The sequence below is a fragment of the Chiloscyllium plagiosum genome, chromosome 1 (genome assembly GCF_004010195.1).
Source record: "Chiloscyllium plagiosum isolate BGI_BamShark_2017 chromosome 1, ASM401019v2, whole genome shotgun sequence".
Lineage (NCBI taxonomy): Eukaryota > Metazoa > Chordata > Chondrichthyes > Orectolobiformes > Hemiscylliidae > Chiloscyllium > Chiloscyllium plagiosum.
Window position 1 is genome coordinate 54,947,842 of NC_057710.1, and position 8,775 is coordinate 54,956,616.

At 48.9% G+C, this 8,775-nt stretch overlaps 1 protein-coding gene across 1 annotated transcript in view; it reads right to left on the reverse strand.

Annotated features, from left to right (window-relative positions):
- pik3c3 (phosphatidylinositol 3-kinase, catalytic subunit type 3) overlaps window positions 1-8,775 on the reverse strand; it is a 122,156-nt gene that overhangs the window by 112,869 nt on the left and 512 nt on the right. The window lies entirely within an intron of this gene.

Consider the following 8,775-nt stretch of genomic DNA (forward strand, 5'->3'; position numbering starts at 1 on the left):
GACACCAAAATTGGAGGTGTAGTGGACAGCGAAGAGGGTTACCTCAGATTACAACAGGATCTGGACCAGATGGGCCAATGGGCTGAGACGTGGCAGATTGAGTTTAATTCAGATAAATGCGAGGTGCTGCATTTTGGGAAAGCAAATGTTAGCAGGACATATATACTTAATGGTAAGGTCCGAGGGAGTGTTGCTGAACAAAGGGACCTTGGAGTGCAGGTTCATAGCTCCTTGAAAATGGATTTGCAGATAGGATAGTGAAGAAGGCATTTCGTATGCTTTCCTTTATTGATCAGAGTATTGAGTACAGGAGTTGGGAGGTCATGTTGCGGCTCTACAGGACATTGGTTAGGCCACTGTTGGAATATTGCATGCAATTCTGGTCTCCTTCCTATCAGAAATCTGTTGTGAAACTTGAAAGGGTTCAGAAAAGATTTACAAGGATGTTGCCAGGGTTGGAGGATCTCAGCTACAGGGAGGGGCTGAAAAGGCTGGGGCTGTTTTCCCTGGAGCGTCGGAGGCTGAGGGGTGACCTTATAGAGGTTTACAAAATTATGAGGGGCACGGATAGGATAAATAGACAAAGTCTTTTTCCTGGGATCAGGGAGTCTAGAACTAGAGGGCATAGTTTTAGGATGAGAGGGGAAAGATATAAAAGAGACCTAAGGGGCAATGTTTTCACACAGAGGGTGGTACATGTATGGAAGGAGCTGCCAGAGGATGTGGTGGAGGCTGGTACAATTGCAACATTTAAGAGGCATTTGGATGGTGAAATCCCTGGGGTCGAAGTGTTCCGAGACAGAAGATGAGGCGTTCTTCCTCCGGGCATCGGGTGGTGAGGGAGCAGCAGTGGAGGAGGCCCAGGACCTGCATGTCCTCGGCAGAGTGGGAGGGGGAGTTGAAATGTTGGGCCACAGGGCGGTGGGGTTGATTGGTGCAAGTGTCCTGGAGATGTTCCCTAAAGCGCTCTGCTAGGTTGCGTCCAGTCTCTCCAATGTAGAGGAGACCGCATCGGGAGCAACGGATACAATAAGTGATATTGGTGGACGTGCAGGTAAAACTTTGATGGATGTGGAAGACCTCTTTGGGGCCTTGCATGGAGATGAGGGAGGAGGTGTGGGCGCAGGTTTTGCAAATCCTGCGGTGGCAGGGGAGGGTGCCAGGACGGGAGGGTGGGTTGTTGGGAGGGCGTGGACCTGACCAGGTAGTCACGGAAGAAACTGTCTTTGCGGAAGGCGGAAAGGGGTGGGGAGGGAAATATATCCCTGGTGGTGGGGTCTTTTTGGAAGTGACAGAAATATCTTCGGATGATTTGGTTTATGTGAAGGTTGGTAGGTGGAAGGTGAGCACTAGGGGCGTTCTGTCCTTGTTACGGTTGGAGGGGTGGGGTCTGAGGGCGGAGGTGCGGGATGTGGACGAGATGCGTTGGAGGGCATCTTTAACCACATGGGAAGGGAAATTGCGGTCTCTAAAGAAGGAGGCCATCTGGTGTTTTCTGTGGTGGAACTGGTCCTCCTGGGAGCAGATACGGCGGAGGCGGAGGAATTGGGAATACGGGATTGCATTTTTGCAGGAGGTAGGGTGGGAAGAGGTGTAATCCAGGTAGCTGTGGGAGTCGGTGGGTTTGTAAAAAATGTCAGTATCAAGTCGGTCGTCATTAATGGAGGTGGAGAAGTCCAGGAAGGGGAGGGAGGTGTCAGAGATGGTCCAGGTGAATTTAAGGTTGGGGTGGAATGTGTTGGAGAAGTTGATGAATTGCTCAACCTCGTTGCGGGAGCACGAGGTGGCACCAATGCAGTCATCAATGTAGCGGAGGAGGAAGTGGGGAGTGGTGCCAGTGTAACTACGGAAGATGGACAGTTCTACATAGCCAACAAAGACAGGCATAGCTGGGGCCCATACAGGTTCCCATGGCTACCCCTTTGGTTTGGAGGAATTGGGAGGATTCGAAGGAGAAATTGTTAAGGGTGAGGACCAGTTCAGCCAAACGAATGAGAGTGTCAGTGGCAGCGTACTGTTGGGGACGTCAGGAGAGGAAGAAACGGAGGGCTTGGAGGGCCTGGTCATGGCAGATGGAGGTGGAGAGGGATTGGATGTTCATGGCGAAGATGAGGCATTGGGGGCCGGGGAAACGGAAGTCATGGAGGAGGTGGAGGGCATGGGTGGTGTCTCGATCATATGTGGGGAGTTCCTGGACTAGAAGGGGTAGGGCAGTGTCAAGGTAGGTGGAGATGAGTTCGGTGGGCAGCAGCAGGCTGAGACAATGGGTCGGCCAGGGTGGTCAGGCTTGTGGATCTTGGGAAGGAGGTAGAACCAGGCAGTGCGGGGTTCCTGGACTATGAGGTTGGAAGCTGTGGGTGGGAGATCTCCCTGAGGTGATTAGGTTCTTTATGGTCTGGGAGATGACAGTTTGGTGATGGGGGGGGGGTGGGGTCATGGTCGAGGGGTGCGGTAGGAGGAGGTGTCTTCGAATTGTTGTCTAGCTTCAGCGGTGTAGAGGTCAGTGCGCCAAACTACCACTGCACCCCCTTTATCTGCTGGTTTGATGGTGAGGTTGGGATTGGAGCAGAGGGAGTGGAGGGCTGCGCGTTGTGAGGGTGAGAGGTGGGAGTGGGGGGTAGACAGGTTGAGGAAGTTAATGTCTCAGCGGCAGTTGAAAATGAAGAGGTTGAGGGTGGGTAATAGGCCAGCACGGAGTGTCCAGGTGGTTGGAGTGTGTTGGAGGCAGGCAAAGGGGTCCTCAGAAGGTGAATGGGAGTCCTGATTGTAAAAGTAAGCTCGGAGGCGGAGGCAGCGGAAGAAGTGTTCGACGTCACGGCGTGTATTAAATCCATTGACGCGTGGGTGAAGGGGGATAAAGGTGAGGCCTTTGCTGAGCACTGATCGTTCGTCCACAGTGAGGGGGAGGTCAGGGTGACTGGTGAAAATACGGCAGGGCTGGGATCTAGGAACTGGAGTAGGTGTGGAGCTGGCGTTGGGGGGGGGCAGAGCCTGTAACTGGAGTGGGCGTGGTGGGGGGTGGAGTCATGAGCAGGGGTGGTGTTCCCCTCAGGGTTCTGGGGGCAGGGATGGTGACAGTGGGATCTGTGGGGGGCATGTCTTAACTGTATCGAAACCATCAATGATTCTGCAATGATTGCATAAACAAATCATGTTACAAAGACAATAATGCCCTATTGTATCACAAGATGTGTAAAGGTATCTTGACATGTGCTCTCGGTGGAGAGAAGAATCGCAGCTGACCACTGTGCTGGTGGGTGTCTTTCTCTCCCGGAGCTCCGGCATTTCCTTGTACAATACACTCCGTCATTGAACCCTGACTGTGACTCTGAGGCTGGTGATATTTCCCACAACAATTGGCGCTGCGAGCCTGGTTCTTATTACTGATGCCCTGGTCAAAGGCCACAATCGGGAGAGTGAGGGGGGGTGCACGTTACCAAGGAAGGGAGCATGGACATTGAGTAATCATGATACCCTGTCAGTCCGCAGTAGAACGACAGAGTTTGAATAGGAGAGAAGTCCCACTGGTAGACAGCACACCTTGCTAGGAGGCTGCTATGGCCGTACAGACGGTGCTGGGACAGTGTTAAGGGACAGGCAGTACACGTGGACTCACCTGCCACAGGGTTCCACAACAGCCCCACTATATTTCACAGTGTGATGACCAACATTATGAAGAGAGTAGATTTACCAGAGGGTAGCACTGCCCTCCCATGTGTAGATGATATCCTAATTGCCTCGGAATCCAGGCCAGGACACCAGGAAACTTTATGTCTAGCATTGCAGGAATCAGCAACTGCAGGGTTAAATGTCAGCCCTAGAAAGGCACAAATTGGCAAAACACCAGTCTTATACCTGGAACACCTTATATCCCAGGGACTCAAAGAACTGCCCAACGACCATAAGAAAGCAATCCAACAGATGCCATGACCTGCCACTTTTAGGGGAGTCAGGAAGGTCATGGGGCTATTCAACTACAGTCGGAGCTTTATTCCTGAGTTCACAAAATTGGCTGAACCGATCCAGAGATTAATTAAAGGAGGCAAGCCTTAGAATCTGTAACCTGGGGGTCAGAACAGGAGGAGGCAAACAGTCAGCTTAAAACTCAACTCATGTTGGCCCCCGGGTTAAGGCTGCCAGATCCCAGCAAGGATTTTCACATCTGCTGTAATAATGAGGGAGGGTTTTACTCTGCAGTGGTCACCCAAGGCTGCAAAATGTATATACCTGTATGTATTTCACTGTGTTTACGTGTCACAACCGTTGGGAGCAGATCAGGATTTGAGGATAACCTCTTCCATAAAACCCACCTCAGCATGCATGGGAACTGAACTGTCTGCTACCCACTGGTGCGATCAGTGGAATCCCTATTTGTGGCCATCCCGCTGTGGACCCCTCGCGACATGTATATAGCCTGGGAAGCATTGTGTAACGGGCAGATAGGGAAATACAAGCAGAGACTCCAGGGTAGATGTGTACAGCTGAACAGGACCACTGGCCCATGGGGCCAGGTCCCCCAGCCTAGTGGGGGGTAAATACCCATTCTGTTTCACAGGACAGGGAAGGGGAAGCATTTGTGTTCTTGTTCCCAAAAATGACTCGTGTGTCCAGACTCAGTGCACTTATCAGCACTGTACAGTCACTAGCGGACAGTTCACCTGCAGCGAGCAAGTATGCTGCAATGTGACCGTGGGTAGACAATTCATGTATCACTGCAATGGCACCCATGTCAGCTCTGCTACATGGACATATGCATTTGATACTCACTAGTTTAGTGGGGGCTGGGGGGGGCGGGGGGCTTAATACGGGGGTTAGGGGCAACGTGAGTGGTCAGACAGATGGAAGGACAGGACAATGTATATTACCGAGCAGCGAAGGGATTTGTTTTTCTATTTAAGGGGGCTTATGCAACAGACACCCCAGACCTCCCAAACCTGTTTGCAGTAGGGACAATTGCATCCCTTACTGTACCATGTCCCAGCAGGGGATATGTTCAGAGAAGGATAGTGACCTGCTCCATCAGTCAGGAGTTCTGTGCTGACTGGTAGTTCCCCACTACTTTGGGGTCATCATTGGGATATGGATTCTTGGGATCTCTATCTTTGGGGGGACACAGGAGGGGTCATCAGCACTAAAAACGGAAATTGCAATAGACAATAGGTGCAGGAGTACGCCATTCTGCTCTTCGAGCCTGCACCACCATTCATTATGATCATGGCTGATCATCCTCAATCAGTACCTTGTATGTGGCCTAACTAATAGGCAATAATACCTCAAAAGCTCTGGAAGCAATTAATACAGAGTTGGCTGAACTCAGACTCTACACAGCAGACACATTACGTGGTAGATTATCAATTAGAACAGCAAGGGGGAGTTTGTACAATTATTGGTGACAGTTGTATTCACCCATGTTATTGTTGCCTCTTAGAACATTACAGAAGCCATCAAGAATATTTGAGACCAGCTAGATAATTTTCGACGGGGCGGGGGGGGTCACAATCACAGACAGCTGGCTAAATTGATTGATAGGCAAAGTGACCCTATTTGAGGATAGTTCTCCTCATTGCTGGCATGTTCTGTGGGAGTCAGATGTTTAAAGCTCTGCTGTAAGGAGCTACTGACAAGAACTGTACCAGCAGCGAGTGTCATCACAGAAGAGCCCCCAACAAAATTGGCACCTCATGATACCCCTAGGGAGGAGGAGCTGCTAAGATGACCTACATCTACATGTAAATTGTGTGGTCTACGGGAGATCTCCGAAGTCACCTCCTTGACCACAAAGAGGGGAGTGAAGAGGGAGAAGGCACGGGATAGGGTGACACGAGGCACATGGATTCCTAAGATGGCCGCTGAGCTATCAGTTGGCCACTTGACATATAAGATGACTGCCGGACCACAATATGGAGAGAGACAGCAGAGCAAATACAGACACTGCCTGGAGCCACTAGAATGCCAGCACAATGCACTCACAAACTCGTTGATTAGTTTAAGGTGGATGGGGGAAGAGAATACACAGTAGCGTACATTGCCCGCTGAAGTGCCTGGGTTCAGCAAACACCTTTGATAGAAATGCTAACAGCTTGATACAGACTCAATACAAAGTGCTAATAGCCAGGGCTGCAGTAATTGTCCTTCTCATGAAGAGCGATTAGTGTCCATTACTACAGCAATGGACTTCCACGCAGACACTGAAACTGACAATGTCTGCATTGAAACTAACAACAACTGCACTGAAATTAGCAAAGGCTGTGCTGGAATTGACAATGACTATATCAAAACCATCAACGATTCAGCAATGATTGCCATAAGCAAATCATGTTACAAAGACAAAGACAATAATCTCATCACTGCCCTATTGTATCACAAGATGTATAAAGGTATCTTGACATGTGCTCCAGGTGGAGAGAAGAATTGCAGCTGACCACTGTGCTGTTGGGTGTCTTTCCTTCCCCGGAGGTCAGGTATTTCCTTGTACAATACACTCCATCATTGTACCCTGACTCGGAGACTGGTGATTTTCCCCATAACACATACCAACTGTTTATATCTGTTTACTTGTAGTTGGAGTCAAATTACTTGCAACAAATAATAATGCTTGTTAAATACAGAAACCTGCTCCTTTATTTCTGAATCTGAAAATCAGATATTATTGGATAATTTTGTATATGTTTAAAAATCTTTATCTTTTGTGATAACTCCAAGTATAGCTGGGCTTAATTTCTAGTATACTACCCTAGGGAGTTGTGACAACACAGAGTGCATTTTAATGATCAGCATGTGGGATAGGCATCCAAATCAGATCAAAGATTGAAGGCTAAATGGGAATGAAAGGATCTTTCCACATGGATTAATCAAATTGACCTAATATTTCACCTGGATTTATCTCATTGCCATGGTCTAAAAGTAATCCGCATTCTGGAACGTTACTTAGAAATACTTAATAAAGATGAAAGAATGAAAGAGAGTGGTTAAGTGTCAGCAAGTGAGGGTGATAAACAGGACCTGCTCCAGAATCTGTCACTGCCTGGACCAAGTGCAGGACAAATAAGAGGACAAATCGAGACCACTTAGTCCAGGGCTGTGGTCGTGTCCCTGAGCATCCATTGTCTCTGGTCATAATCACCTGTCAATTCTGCTACCACTCAGCACATCCCACTCAAACTTCCTTTCTCCTCAATACCCCTGACAAATCTGTTAGAATTCTTTGAAGAGGAATGAGTGGATTAGACAGAAGAACCAGTTAATGTGATGTATTTGTATCATTAGGCCTTTGACAAGGTGCTGCTAAACAAGACAAGAGCTCAGTGTTAGGGGGCAAGGTACTGGCATAGATAAACAATTGACTGACTGGCAGAGGATATTAGCAAAGGGGTCTTTTTCAGGATGGCAGCCAGTGACTAATGGAGCTCCACAGTGACCTTTGTTGGGACCAAAACCATTCATGTTATTAATAAGATTAGATACCCTACAGTGTAGAAACAGGCCCTTCGGTCCAACAAGTCCACACCGACCCTCCGAAGAGTAACCCACTCAGACCCATTTCCCTCTGACTAACGCATGTAATACTATGGGCAATTTAGTGTGGCCAATTCACCTAACCTGCACATCTTTGGACTGTGGGAGGAAACCCGAGCACCTGGAGGAAACCCACGCAGACACGGGGAGAACGTGCAAACTCCACACAGACAGTTGCCCGAGGCTGGGATTGAACCCGGGTCCCTGGTGCTGTGAGGCTGCAGTGCTAACCTCTGAGCCACCGTTAATGATCTGAATGAAAGAAATAAGGACATTGGTGAGGAAAGGTGGAGGAAGAGAAAGTAGTCAGGAAGCCGGAAGCTGCAGAAAGATTTAGATTTGCCAGGCAAGTGGGCAAAGAAGTGGCAAATGGATTAGGTGTACATACATTTATACATTTCAGTAGGGAGAAGTGTAGACTATTTTCTAAACCAGGAATGATTGTACAAAGGCACTTGAGAGTCCAAATTCAAGATTCTCTTCAGGTTAACATGCAAGTTCAGTTGGCAGTTAGGAAGGCAAATGGAATATTAGTATTAATTTCAAGAGGATTTCATCACAAGTGTACAGATGTGCTGCTGTATAATCTCTGGTCAGACCATATTTGGAATACTGTGAGCAGTTTTGGGTCCCGAATCTAAGGAAGGATATGCTGGCATCGGTGGAGTTCCAGAGAAGTTTTACAAGAAATATCCCCAGGATGGAGAGCTTGTCATATGAGGAGTGATTGAGGACCCTGGGTCTGATTTGATGGAATTTAGAAGGATGGGAGGAGAGGGGTATCTGATTATAACTTACAGAATACTGAGTGACCGAGACAGAACGGATGTGGAGAAGATGCTTCCACATGTTGGAGAGACCAGGACCCGGGGTCACAACCTCAGAGTGAAGGGACGATCCTTTAGAATGGAGATAAGCAGGAATCTCTTCATCAAGACGGTACTGAATCCGTGAAAGTCATTGCCGCAGAGGGTTGAGGGGGCCAAGTCATTGAGTGTATTTAAGACAGAGATAGACAGCTCCTTGATTGGTAAGTGGATCTCAGGATTACAGGGAGAAAGCAGCAGAACGGGGCTGCCGTTCATATCAGCCATGATCTAGTGTCAGAGAAGACTGGGTGGGCTGAATGGTCTCAGTCTGCTCCCAAATCTTATGGTCGCTTGATTTATCACCATCACCGTCACCACCACCACCACCACCCCCCCCGCGCCCGGGGGTCCCTCTCCCCCCCCCCCCCGCAGGGTCCCTCTCCCCCCCCGA